This window comes from Oryctolagus cuniculus, chromosome 13 (assembly GCF_051225735.1).
Source record: "Oryctolagus cuniculus isolate XC-2025 breed Fujian yellow rabbit chromosome 13, ASM5122573v1, whole genome shotgun sequence".
NCBI classification, from domain to species: Eukaryota; Metazoa; Chordata; class Mammalia; order Lagomorpha; family Leporidae; genus Oryctolagus; species Oryctolagus cuniculus.
This window is the reverse complement of record NC_142879.1, coordinates 79,034,516-79,049,338: the sequence shown is the minus strand read 5'-3', so window position 1 is coordinate 79,049,338 and position 14,823 is coordinate 79,034,516. Positions and strand designations below refer to the sequence as shown.

At 38.5% G+C, this 14,823-nt stretch overlaps 1 pseudogene across 1 annotated transcript in view; it reads left to right on the top strand.

Annotated features, from left to right (window-relative positions):
• Positions 1-37: 37 nt before the first annotated feature.
• LOC100352716 (prostaglandin-E(2) 9-reductase-like) overlaps positions 38-14,823 on the top strand; it is a 34,347-nt pseudogene continuing 19,561 nt past the window's right edge. Inside the window, exons 1-2 of the transcript XR_016218793.1 lie at positions 38-97; positions 12,029-12,196. The product of XR_016218793.1 is annotated as a prostaglandin-E(2) 9-reductase-like (transcript). The remainder of the gene's footprint in view (positions 98-12,028; positions 12,197-14,823) is intronic.

Genomic DNA, 14,823 nt, shown 5'->3' with positions numbered 1-14,823 from the left:
TCTGACTCCTGAGTCCCTCTAACTTATTTGAGTGGGAATGTGGATGTTTGTGGTGAGAGAGGAGAGCAACCAGTCCATAGATGTGTCTGGGAATGCGGTGGGGAAAGTTGTCTGTCAGTAGAGCACTTGGCAGACGTTTCTGTCATGTTTCCCAGTGCTTCCCTGTACAGAGCCCAGAAGGAGAGGCAATACTGAAGGACAATCAATAGTCGAGAGGCTCTCTTCCAGCAGCTTACAGATCAGATCTGCAGCTACTCGGGTATTTTGTTATCCTCAAGGAGGGGTTTAGTTGTAGGGATGGAAGATTGAGAGGATTCAGCCAGAAAGAGTGATGAGGTGTCACACATGAGGGAGACTGAGGAAAAGTTCAGCACATCATGCTTGAGAATATTGGCCACAGTCTTTTGATAATAAACTGAGGATAAAAGGTAACCTTCCACACATTTTATCAGAGACAGACTGAGGCTCAAGAATTCACTTAAGTGTTTCCTGGGAGAAATACTGAAATTCCTAGGCCTGAGGTATGATAGAAAATCAAAGAAACAATCTAACAATAAGATACCCCTGCCTATCAGCTCCGTATTTATCAAATATTTTTGGGATTTAAAATAAGTTTGACTTAATTACATTTGAATGTCTTAAATTACATTAACATGAAATTTTATAGATAAGAATATAAAACACAAAATATCTCACAGTCATGAAATATTAGTGTTAAGTAATATTAAAATGCTAAATTCTGTAAAGTTTCTGAAGCTTATCCAAAATTTCAAACATTTTTGGAAAGATTATATGTAGTACAGCATAGTGCTTTAAAATGTGTTCATTTTGGGGCCGACACTGTGGCGTTAGTGGGTTAAGCCATCACCCGCGGGGCTGTCCTCACATATGGGTGCCACTTTAAGTCCAGCTGCTCTATTTCTGATCCAGCTCCTGGCTAGTGTGCCTGAGAGGGCAATGGAGGATGACCCAGGTGCTTTGGGCCCTGATCCCACGTGGGAGACCCAGAGGAAGGTTCTGGCTCCTGGCCATTGCAACCATTTGGGAAAAGAACCAGTGGATGGAAGATCTCTTTCTGTCTCTTCCTCTCTCCCTCTCTCTCTTTGACTCTGCCTTTCGAATATATAAAATAAATATTTCTTAAAAAGTGTTCATTCTTTGAAACATCTTTTATAAGGTGTAGAATTATTTTGAGAAGCTTTTAGTGACACAAATATAATCAGAATGTCATATAGAAAACACAAACTCAAAATAAAGAATGTTTTCAAAAGTTGAGACAATGTCATGGGCTGCTGGCCCAGGTACTCAGAGACTGACGATTGTTCATGACCTGGATACACTTTCAAAAGATTAAATCTCCCACTATTTTTATTCTTGTGGTTACTTTTGTCCTGTCAAATAGGGTGTCCAATGCCAATGTTCTTTAGCCAGGACCTATGCTAACAAAAGTGCAACTCATAGCCTTTGTAATACAAGAGGTTTGGAGGCTTTGGGTAAGATATTATATTAAGAATAGGCATGTTGGAGACTGGCTTTGTGGCATAGCAAGCTAAGCCACCATCTGTGATGCCGGCATCCTATTTGGGCACTTGTTTGAGTTCCAGCAGTTTTCCACTTCCTATTCAGCTCCCTGCTAATGTGCATGGGAAAAGAGCAGAAGATGGCCAAGTGCTTGGGCCTTCATCCACATAGGAAACCGGATTAGCCCCTGCCTCCTGGTCCATGGCTTCTGCCTGGCCCATATTTGGCTGTTGTTGCCCTCTAGAGAGTGAACCAGTGGATTTCTCTCTGTTTCTCTCTCTGTGTGTAAGTCTGCCTTTCAAATAAATAAATCAATCTTTAAAAAAAAAAAATAAGTTCAGGGCCTGGCGCTGTGGCACACTGGATTAATCCTCTGCCTGTGGCACCGGCATCTCATATGGGCACCAATTCTAGTCCCGGTTACTCCTCTTCCAGTCCAGCTCTCTGCTGCAGCCTGGGAAAGCAGTAGAAAATGGCCCAAGTGCTTGGGCCCCTGAACCCGCATGGGAGAACGGGGAGGAAGCACTTTGCTCCTGGCTTCGGATCAGCACAACTCCGGCCATTACGACCACTTGGGGAGTGAACCAAAAGGAGGAAGACCTTTCTCTGTCTCTCTCTCTCTCTCTCTCTTTCTCACTGTCTGTAACTCTGCCTGTAAAATAAATAAATAAAATCTTTAAAAAAATAAGTGCACAGAAACATATTTGTATTTTGGGGATAGCCTTATTTCACTAAGTATAATGGTTTCCAGTTGCATACATTTTGTTGCAAAAGGCAGAATTTCATTGCTTTTTTATAGATGAGTAGTATTCCATAGTAACTAATAGAGTACAAAAAATGTAATGTATATATGAATGAAATTGACATTTTGAGGTTTGAATATTGTGTACAGCCCTGTCTCTACTGTTGAGGACAGTGTTGAATTGAACAATGCTGAATTCTTTACTTATTGGAGCCTTAAATATTATTATAAATTAAACTGAAAGTATGTAACTGTAAAAATTAAAAGAATGAAAACAGACATTCTTTCTTTGTGTGGGTGTATGTCTTGAGAAGAAATTGAAGTAAGAACTAAGAACCTCTGTTGTCTTATCTTACTATGTCTGAATTCCCTGCCCTCAAAATCTTTGTTAAGTAGGCCGGCGCCGTGGCTCAATAGGCTAATCCTCCACCGTGCGGCGCCGGCACACCGGGTTCTAGTCCCGGTTGGGGCGCCGGATTCTGTCCCGGTTGCCCCTCTTCCAGGCCAGCTCTCTGCTATGGCCAGGGAGTGCAGTGGAGGATGGCCCAGGTGCTTGGGCCCTGCACCCCATGGGAGACCAGGAAAAGCACCTGGCTCCTGGCTCCTGCCAGGATCAGCGCGGTGCGCCGGCTGCAGCGGCGGCCATTGGAGGGTGAACCAGCGGCAAAGGAAGACCTTTCTCTCTGTCTCTCTCTCTCACTGTCCACTCTGCCTGTCAAAAAAAAAAAAAAAAAAAAAAATCTTTGTTAAGTAAAGAAAAGAAGAAAAAAATAAAGGGACACTGGGTGTGGTCATCATAGTAATGTCAGATACTGATAATGGGAAAATCTGGATATAAGACATATAGGAACTTCTTATACTACTTCACAATTTCCTTTTGTAAATTTAAAACTTTTTTTGAAATTTTAAAAATGTGTTTTTTGAAAAGTTTTTAAAGTGATTGTTTCAATAAAATGTGAATCATATTTTAACTATTTCATAAAAACGAGTATTTAAAATAAATGCTAGTACCTAAAGCAAAAGCAACAATACTGAATCAGACAAATGGGACAGATCAAACTTAAAGCCTTGTATACATACAACAAGAGAGTCAATGGAATGAAAAGGCAGCCAGAATAATGGAAAAAAAATTTACACATCATATACATTATAAGGGGTTAATATTCAGAATATATAAAAAGACTTCTATAACTCAACAAGAACAACAAAAACAATAGCCCATAAAAATGTAATTAAAAGCTGACTGAGGACTACATAGACATTTGCCAAAGCTGATATGCAAATGGCCAACAACTTACGCAGAAACACTCAACATGAAAACATCATTAATCACTTAAGAACTGGAAATCAAAATCTTGATAGAATATCATTTTAAACTCATTATACTACTATAATGGCTACTATCCAAAATTCATAAAATAATAAGTTTCTGTGAAGATTTGAGGGAATTGAAACCCTTGTGCACTGTTTGTGATAATGAAAAATGGTATATTGCCATGGAAAGCAATAGATGGCTCATCCAAATTAAAACTACAATTGCCATATGATCTAGCAAATTTAGTTCTAAATTTATTTACAAATCCCTGAAAACAGCATCTACAATGAATATTTACTCACCAATGTTTATAATGCATTATTCATAACAGCCAAGAGGTAAAAACAATCTAAATGTTCATCTACAGATGGATGGATAAACAAAAAGTATTATATATGTACAATAAATTGTTATTCATACTAATAAAGGAAGAAAATTCTTGCAAATTGGGAACATTATACTAAGTAACTCATTCCTTAAAAGATAAATAGAGTGTGATGCCACTCATTAAAGTTATCTGAATCATTCAAACTCGTACTGAAATTAGAACCCTGACTACCAAGGATGGTGAAAGGTGAAAATAGGAGATTAATAGATTTGTGTTCTGATTTGCATGATAAAACCATTTTAAATATATATTGTACAATAATGTGAATATATTTAATATTCCCAAGCTTCATACTAAAAGTGTCTAGTAAGGAAAATTTTATTGTGTGTACAGGATTCTATGCCTGGATTGTCTAAATATGATCAGAGTCGGTGAACTCAAGGGGCTTCCATAGCCAAGAGCCTAGGGTGATTACTGATGCCATAAACAAGAGTGTCAATTTGTTAAGTCAACAACAGGAGTCACTGTGCACTTACTCCTCATGTAGGATCCTTGGCCTTAGTGTGCTGTACATTGAGATTTAATGGTATAACTAGTACTCAAACAGTATTTTTCACTTTATGTTTTTGTGTGGGAGCAAACTGTTGAAATCTTTACTTAATGTATGCTAAACTGATCTTCTGTATATAAAGAGAATTGAAAATGAATCTTGATGTGAATGGAAGGGGAGAGGGAGTGGGTTGCGGGTGGGAGGGACATTATGGGGGGGAAGCCATTGTAATCCATAAGCTGTACTTTGGAAATTTATATTCATTAAATAAAAGTTAAAAAAATTTAAAAAAAATTTTCTGTATTTTTTTAGCTGCTGCAAATGGGATTATTTTCAAATAATTCATTATTAGTTTACAAATATGCTACTGACTTTTGTGCTTTGATTTTATTTTTGCAACTATACTGTATTTGTTTGTTATATACTGTTTATTAGAGTCTCTAGAGTTTTATACTTATAATATTATGTCATTTCTGGAGGTAATTTAACTTATTCCTTTCCAATTTGAATGCTTTTATTTCTTTCTTCTATTTGCTCTGAATATGGCTTCCAGTACTGTTTTGAATATAATTGGCAAGAATGGGCAAGCTTGTCTTTCTCTTGAACTTAGGGGAAACATTTTAATTTTTTCCATTAAATATGGTTGTGTTTTTTTTTTTTCAATTATAGTGTTGCTGTGGTGTAGTAGATTTTTTTCTTTACCTAATCCATTGTAAGTTTTTATTCAGAGAAGATGTTGGTGTTGATTTTTTCAAACGTGTTCTCTACATTTAGGTAGAAGACCATATCACTTGTCTTCTTCCTGTTAGTGTGGCATATCACACATTTTTGTTTCTGTATACTGAACAATATTTGCATCCCAGGGATAAATCCCACTTGATCACAAAGACAGATCATCTGATTGCCAATGAATCTTGTTTGCCAGATTTTATTGAAGGTTTTCATAACTATCTTCATCAGGGATGTTTGGCTCTATTTTTATTTTCCTATAGCATCCTTATCTGGATTTGCTATTAAAATAATGTTCACCATATAAAAGAAGTTTGGAAGTATTATTTATCATCAATTCTGAAAAAGTTTGGTAAAGATTGATATCCGTTATCCTTCAAATGTGTTGAAGACTTCCTACTGTTCCCTCCCACCTGCCCATACTCTCACCTTCCCTCCTCCTACCTTTTTTATTCTTTCTTTTAATTCTCACGATGACATCCTTTTAGTTTATTTTATAATCATAAGATCAGCCCTCTACTAAATATTCAACAAATAGTAAGAAGATCACTATGCTCCTAAATCTGTTTATATAAAATGCACGAAACATATAAATGTATAAATAAAAAATGTGTGGTAGACTGAGGTTAATGAGCCATCAGGTTCTTGGCTTTCCTATTATAGTTGTATTTATTTTTTACTTTTATTTACTTATTTTTAAAGATCTATTTAATTACTTGAAAATCAGAGTTACAGAGAGAGAGAAGTAGAGGCAGAGAGAGAAAGAGGTCTTCCATCTGCTGGCTCACTCCCTGGATGGCTGCAACGGCTGGAGCTGCGCTGATTTGAAACCAGGAGCCAGGAGCTTTCTCAGGGTCTCCCACATGAGTGAAGGGGCCCAAGGACTTGGGCCATCCTCTACTACCTTTCTAGGCCATAGGAGAGAGCTGGGTGGGGAGACAGCAGCTGGGAATTGAACTGACACCCACATGGGATGCTGACACTGCAGGCAGTGGCTTTATCTGCTACACCACAGAGCTGGCCTCAATATAGTTGTCTTTATTACTAATTAAATCTCATTGTTATTGATCTGTCCATACTTTCTATGTTGTCATGGTTCTATCAGTTTATATGGCATATTTATTTTAATTTTTCTAATGTTTTACATTGCCTATTTTCTTGACACATGATTTTTCACACCAGTGTCAGGATCTTTGTACTTCAGTGGTAATCAGTTGTAATATCTTTCCTTTCATTTTTTTCTTATAATTACTCTTGTGTAAAATATTCAGAAGTGATGAGCTGTTTTTCAATAAATGAGTATTTCTGAATAAGTGTAATGTTCAAAACACCATGGTAGGTGCCAGTGCTGTGGAGTAGTAGGTTAATCCTCCACCTGCAAGGCTGGCATGACATATGGGTGCCCGTCTGAGTCCTGGCTGCACTTATAATCCAGCTTCCTACTAATGACCTGGAAAAGAAGTGGAAGACGGCCCAAGTGGTTGGGCTTCTGAACCTACCTGAGAAACCTGGAAGAAGCTCATGGCTCAGGCTTTAGGTCGGCCCTGCTCCAGCCATTGCGGCCATTTGAGGAGTGAACCAACCAGTTGATGGAAGATCTCTCCCTCTTTCTCTTTGTCCCTCTCTCTCTCTGTCCATAACTCTGCTCCTCTCACATAAAATAAGTAAATCTTTAAGAAAAGAACCACCGTGGTAGACATTATGAGCAAAATAATAATTAAGAAGACTTAATATCTTCTGTCATGAAATATGTTTTTCATTGAAGGAAATGTACAATAAACCAATACATATATAGAACACCAAAAAGAGTTACAAGACATGGCTTCAGGGCCCTCTGGAATTCATGACCTTTAATTTAATAAATGAATAATTTGAGAGAAAACTGTAGTTGCATGTGTTGGTTGGATATAGCTCAGATGAAAGGCATGGCTTGAGAAAGTCTCTCTAATAGGATGAAGGGGAGCAGAAGAATCAAAATACAGGTTTAAGTACTGGAAAGCCCTTGAACAGCTGTTTGTTTCTGTTTGTCTCTGAGTTCTTTGGCCAACAATCTATGACATTGTCTCAACTTTTGGGTAAATGACCTGAAATTTAAATTTGATTCCTTATAACCAGGTGGCAAATGCTCGCTCTCTCTGTATACATAAATTACACAAAATAATTTCACATACTTGTAATGGATGCTTCTAGACGTTTATATTTTTTGAAAAGAATTATTTTATGTACTCTACCTGAAAACATTTTTGCTAATTTGGAGAATTTAGTTGATTTGATGTTTTACTTATTATTCGAATGTGAATTTTTTTGATATTCTTTTTTTCTTCTTTTAACTTTCATTTAATAAATATAAACTTCCAAAGTACAGCTTTTGGATTACAGTGGCTTTTTCCCCCCCATAACTTCCCTCCCACCCACCACCCTCCCATCTCCTGCTCCCTCTCCAACAGCATTCACATCAAGATTCATTTTCAATTATATTTATATACAGAAGATCAAGTTAGTATATATTAAGTAAAAATTTCAACAGTTTGCACTCACACAGAAACACAAAGTGTAAAGTACTGTTTGATTACTAGTTATAACCATTGACTCACATAGTACAACACGTTAAGAACAGAGTCCTACATGGGGAGTAAGTGCACAGGTGACTCTTGTTGTTGATTTAACAACTGATACCCTTGTTTATGGCATCAGTAATCACCCTAGGCTCTTGTCATGAGCTGCCAAGGCAATGGAAGCCTCTTGAGTTCACCAACTTCGATTTTATTTACACAAGGCCATAGTCAAAGTGGAAGTTCTCTCCTCCCTTCAGAGAAGGGTACCTCCTTCTTTGATCAATATGATTTTGATGCCAATATTTAATAGCTGTGGGATATTTTGGGTTTTTATTTATAAATCTTTGTTGTTTTATATTTGCAATATTTAAAAGGACCAGATATAAAAACTTCTAATTTATTAATAAGTGTAAGCAAATGTAATGAATGTGAAGTAGATATTCAGAGAAATTTGGTCAGTCAATTGTTTCCTTAGATTCGTGGCCCACTGCACCAACTCCCTGGATCTCAAGAACATTCTATGTTTGACTCTAATCGCACTCATGGATAATATATGAGCAAAGTTTTCATTTGATCAGCAGAATATAGTTATCAAAAGAGTATTTATTGGGGTCTGCTCTGTGGTGTAGTTGACTAAGCCTACGCCTGTATTGTTGACATCCCATATGGGCACGGGTTCCTGTCCAGCTGCTTAACTTCTAGTCCAGCTCTCTGCTTATGGACTGGGGAAGCAATGGAAGATGGTCCAAGTTTTTGGGCCCCTGTGCCCACATGGGAGATCCAGAAGAAGCTTCTGGCTCCTGACTTCGGATCAGTCTTTGAGGCCATTTGCGGAGTGAACCAGCAGATGGAAGACCTTTCTCTCTGTCTCTCCCTCTCTCTGTCTGTGACTCTGCCTCTCAAATAAATAAACCAATTTTTTTTTTAAAAAGAGTACTTATCAATATTTCCCAATTAGATAGGTTTTCATTTACCTCCTTCTAAACCTCCCCTATATATGACTCTTAATCAGTCTTCTTGGGCAGTTTCCCTTTCATATTCTTGGACAGATATCCCGCAAAGAAACCTCATTCTTCAGTTTCCTGCAGTCCTCATCTTTGAGTTTCTAGTAGATAGCCTCTGGACTGTTGGTAGTGTCTGAACTCTGTCCCTTATTTTCCTTACTAAATGAAGAGAATTTCCTGTTCACCATGGCTACAGAGAAACACTAACTAACTGGTAAACATCTGCTATTTGCTATTTCCCCAAAAGCTCACAACTTTACAGACTCCCAACCCAGAAATGTCAATAGAAGGGCTGTTATCATTTCCCACCATGAATCCCCACCTTTCCAAGCAAATCAGTTTTAGTCCTAATGAGTCAGAAGGGAACAAACCTTAAGAGAAACAGGTTCAGTGGTAGATAAGGATCTTTGAAGGAAACCAACAACATACTGTTTTTGAGAAAACAATGAAAATGTAGTACCTTTGCTTCTTGCTTGAGATATACATATAACAGAGTGTGAGTGGCTTAGCAGCATCATGAATTAACCAGAAGAGAAGTGCCCCATCACCAACAACTGAAAATCACCCCCACCATGATCCATAGATTAAAGCATCTGGTAGAAGTTGTGACAAAAGCCTCCATGTTTGTATTCACCAGAAAATGGGTGGATTGTATGTCCAAAAAGCTGTGAAAATAGATAAAAAATTTTACTGCCTTGGTTCAGTTATTCTATTTCTAGGGTAGTGAAGAAGTGAATTCTGTGGAGATGCTATTTTAATGAAAGATAATGTTATTTCCCTACTGATTATAGAAACATCTTAATATTGTGAATATGAATTTATAATAAATGTTTTGATAACAATAATAATGAATTATTCAAATTACATTCCCATGCCTAGCAGTTATTCAAACAAAAATAACCCACAATTCAAACATGATCCTCCCCATTAGCCTCAATTATCAACCTAATAAAGCAACATTCAATCTTTTTTATTTAAAATTATCAATGAAGACTAAAATTGATTTTGCTTTGTTCAGTACATAGACTCATTCATATATTGGTCAACTCCAAAAGCTTTACAAGTGTATAGATTACAGGTAGTAATTCACTTCAATTTTACTCATTCATTATTTACTGACTACTTTTCATATACAACAAAGTGTGTTAGCTTCAGAAATGAAAAACATATCATACATAAAAGTTTCATAGCCAAGGAGCTTACTAAATAACTGGGAGATCTTTGCACTGTAGTAGTGACCCAAAATACAAATTGATAAAAGCGACACCATTAAATATTTAATAGGTGTTAAGAATTGCTGCTGATTCCTCTTCCCTGTTTCTTTGTGTAATTCCACTCATTGTTCTTATTTTTCCCCAAATAAAAAAGCTATCAATGATAACACTAGGTATACCAGAATATAGATTGACATATAGCAATTAACTGCCACCTGGAGGGGATAAGTAAAGTAAGTGTAAGCACAAAACATCAAGGTCTCTATTAAAGAAGATCCAGTTAGTGCTATTTTTGAAATGAAAAAAAAAATTACGAAGTATTGTCTGTGCTGTTATGTCCTCCAAAATGCATGTGTTGGAAATTAATCCCTAATACAACAGTATTGAAAGGTAGGATTCATCTTTAATATTTTAATTATTTATATGATAGGCTGAGTGACAGAGAGAGAATAAACAGATCTTCTACCCACTGGTTCTCTCAGTGAAAGGCCCTGGAGGCCTTTGCTGCTTTCCCAGGTTCATTACCAGGGAGCTGGATTGGAAGCAGGGTAGCTGGTACTCAAACTGGAAATCTCATATAGGCTTACCCTGCTGCAACACCATTCTGGCCCTAAAGGAGATGTGATATAATGAGAGGTGTTTTGATTATTTGGCCTCTGCTGTTGCTTTCAGACTGATGTGGCATGAATGAAAAGGACACCAGACTAAGATTCAGCCCTGATAAAACTCTGAGTATACTCAAATTTTAGGAAAGTAGAGGCCTGCTATCAGGCAAGGGCAGTGGGGGTCTAGTATTTGGTTCATCGATTAAAGCCAGCCTCTCAAATTCTCCAAATAAATGGAAAACTGCTTGATTTACCTGTTTATGTTTTTAATTTTTTTCTTGACAGGCAGAGTTAGACAGTGAGAGAGAGAGACGTAGAGAAAGGGCTTCCTTCCATTGCTTCACCTCCCTAATGGCTGCTACGGCTGGCACACTGCACCAATCTGAAGCCAGGAGCCAGGTGCTTCCTCCTGGTCTCCATGTGGGTGCAGGGCCCAAGCACTTGGGCCATCCTCCACTGCCTTCCCGGGCCACAGCAGAGAGCTGGACTGGAAGAGGAGTAACAGGGACAGAATCCAGTGCCCCAACCGGGACTAGAACCCGGGGTGCCTGTGCCACAGGCGGAGGATTAGCCAATTGAGCAGTGGCACCAGCCCTTACCTGTTTATAATTTAACAAATACTTTCAAATCTTTATCCAATTTTGGAAAGCCAATAATTTAAAATTTTGCTCTATATTTTATAGCTTCTCAAAAAGAATTGGCCCGTTTTTAAGGATGGCAATAATAATAATCCCTTACATAATGCAGTTAATTTCTCATATGAAAATACATATTTCTTAAGTATCAATTTTAGTTTGGGTGGCAGAGGGCATATAGAATGGCTCCGTAGAAAAAGATTAACATGCTATCTTGCTGTCCACTGAACTACATATTCACAATCTTGGCCATGAATGAACCAACATTCTTCTGTATTCCCTAATTTTAGGATGTTGGTTGTAGCTAAACTGCATGTGCAAACAAGTTAGCTAGGTATCACTGCTTTTCACTGAGGGACTGGAACATAAGTGTGGCCTAGTAGAAGGGATATATGTAACCAAACCCGAGTGAAAAGCTCAGGAATGGAGACTGTAAATCAACATCTTCCTTTTCAGATGTTTTCTTTCAGATGTTGTCACTTATGTTAACTTTCCTTTGTGAACTCATGATATGAATAATAACCATGACACTAACTTTTTGCTGTGTCATTTGAATCTTTCCATTAAATCAATAAAACTGGCATAGATCCTGAGAAATTTTGCCAGCAGTGATTAACATAGTTGCCTGGTGTGCGGAGGTTCCTCAGCTGTTTATTTTCTGCTAATAACTGAGGGAGATCCAGGCAAATTGTAATGTACTGATCCACTAAAAATGCAGATTTATTCTAAGACGTGAGAAAAAAAATTGATTATTGTGAAGATCACCGATGATGCCTGTACTAATTTCTAATCATTTGGTCTGTAGATAATACTTTTGACTGCTTCTCTAGGTTCCTAAGAGTAAGGCTGGGGAGGCCACCAAAATAGCTATAGATGCTGAATATCGCCAAATTGATGCAGCTTACCTGTACCAAAATGAAGTGGAAGTAGGTTTGGCCATCAGAAGCAAGATTGCAGACGGTACTGTGAAGAGAAAAGACATATTCTACACTTCAAAGGTATAGCATGCTTGATGTATTGGGGTGTAAATTAATAAAAAGTGATGTGTGTGAAGGATAATTACATAATTTTGTCAGTAGTTGTTGAGGAATTGTTCTTATTGGCACACTTTAACCATGCATCTTATTTTTATTACTTTTCACTTTTTTTAATTTAAGATTTAACAGTTTTGATATTTTGCCTTATTTGCTTTCATATATAGATACATATATATATATTTTTTAACAGGCAGAGTGGACAGTGAGAGAGAGAGACAGAGAGAAAGGTCTTCCTTTTCCGTTGGTTCACCCCACAATGACCGCTGCGGCTGTCACACTGCGGCAGGCGCACTGCGCTAATCTGAAGCCTGGAGCCAGGTCCTTCTCCTGGTCTCCCATGTGGGTGCACGGCCCAAGGACTTGGGCCATCCTCTACAGACTTCCCAGGCCACAGCAGAGAGCTGGACTGCAAGAGGAGCAACCAGGACAGAATCTGGCACCCTGACTGGGACTAGAACCCAGTGTGCTGATACATTAATACACACATATATTTTTTTTTCTCATGAAATTATCACAAAATGTGAAATTCATGGCAATGACCCCAGAGTAAGGAAATAAAGGTACGTTGTCCTCTCTGTCAAAAAAAATTACCTAAATGAAAGATCTCTGTAAGTGAGATCCCAGTGGAAAGAACAGGTCATCAAAGAAGGAGGTGCCTTTCTCTGAAGGGAGGAGAGAACGTCCACTTTGACTATGACATTGTCTAAATATGATCAGAGTTGGTGAACTCAAAAGGCATCCATAGCCTTGGAAACTCATGACTAGAGCCTAGGGTGATTACTGATGCCATAAACAAGAGTGTCAATTTGTAAAGTCAACAACAGGAGTCACTGTGCACTTACTCCTCATGAAGGATCTCTGTCCTCAATGTGCTGTACATTGAGACTTAATGCTATAACTAGTACTCAAACAGTATTTTTCACTTTGTGTTTCTATGTGGGTGCAAACTGTTGAAATATTTAGTTAATATATACTAAACGGATCTTCTGTGTATAAAGAGAATTGAAAATTAATCTTGGCCGGCGCCGCGGCTCACTAGGCTAATCCTCTGCCTTGCGGCGCCAGCACACCGGATTCTAGTCCCAGTCGGGGCTCGGATTCTGTTCCGGTTGCCCCTCTTCCAGTCCAGCTTTCTGCTGTGGCCAGGGAGTGCAGTGGAGGATGGCCCAAGTACTTGGGCCCTGCACCTGCATGGAGACCAGGAGAAGCACCTGGCTCCTGCCATTGGATCAGTGCGGTGCGCCGGCCACAGCGCGCTGGTCACGGCAGCCATTGGAGGGTGAATCAATGGCAAAGGAAGACCTTTCTCTCTGTCTCTCTCTCACTGTCCACTCTGCCTGTCCGAAAAAAAAAAAAAGAAAATGAATCTTGATGTGAATGGAAGGGGAGAGGGAACGGGAAAGGGGAGGGTTGCGAGTGGGAGGGAAGTTATGCAGGTGGGGAAAGCCATTGTAATTCATAAGCTGTACTTTGGAAATTTATATTCATTAAATAAAAGTTTAAAAAAAGGTATATTGTCCTGTGGATGGCAGTGAAGACAATGTTTTCACCATTTATGTACAAACATTTATGGCACTCACACATTTTTATGCTTTATCAATATATATTAACTTCTACAAATAAGAGAAAGATGTGGCATTTGTGGTTTTGTGACTGGCCTGTTGACTTTATATAATGATTTTCTGTTTCATCAATTTTGTTGCAGATGTCAGGGTTTCATTCTTTTTTTTTTCTTCTTTTTTTTTTAACTTTTATTTAATGAATATAAATTTCCAAAGTACGATTTATGGATTACAATGGCTTCCCCCCCATACTGTCCCTCCCACCCACAACCCTCCCCTTTCCCACTCCCTCTCCCCTTCCATTCACATCAAGATTCATTCTTTTTTTTTTTTTTTAATTTTATTTAAGGAATACAAATTTCATGCATTTAATATATACAGATTTGGGAACATGGTGATTCTCCCCCACCCCACCTCCTCCCCACTTATACTCCCACCTTTTCTTCTTTCTCCCTCTTCCTTTCCCATTCTTATTTTTTACAAAGGTCAGTTTTAAGTTAGTTTTATACTCGTAAGATTAACTGTAACTAAGTAGAGAGTTCACTATATGGTGTGAAGCAAAAAGAACACAGACAGGGCCGGCACCACAGCTCACTAGGCTAATCCCCTGACTGCAGCGTCAGTACCCTGGGTTCTATCCCGGTTAGGGCACTGGATTCTGTCTTGGTTGCTCCTCTTCCAGTCCAGCTCTCTGCTATGGCCCAGGAAGGCAGTGGAGGATGGCCCAAATCCTTGGGCCCTGCACCTGTATGGGAGACCAGGAGGAAGCACCTGGCTCCTGGCTTCGGATCAGCGCAGCACGCCGGCCATAGTGGCAATTGAGGCGTGAACCTATGAAAGGAAGCCCTTTCTCTCTGTCTCTCTCTCTCACTAACTCTGCCTGTCAAAAAAAAAAAAAAAAAAAAGAACACAAACAGGCAAGATAAACATTGTTCCATGACAGCCAAAACAAGAGCTGTTCAATATCATTGCATTTCTTTTTTTTTTAACTTTTATTTAATGAATATAAATTTCCAAAGTACAGCT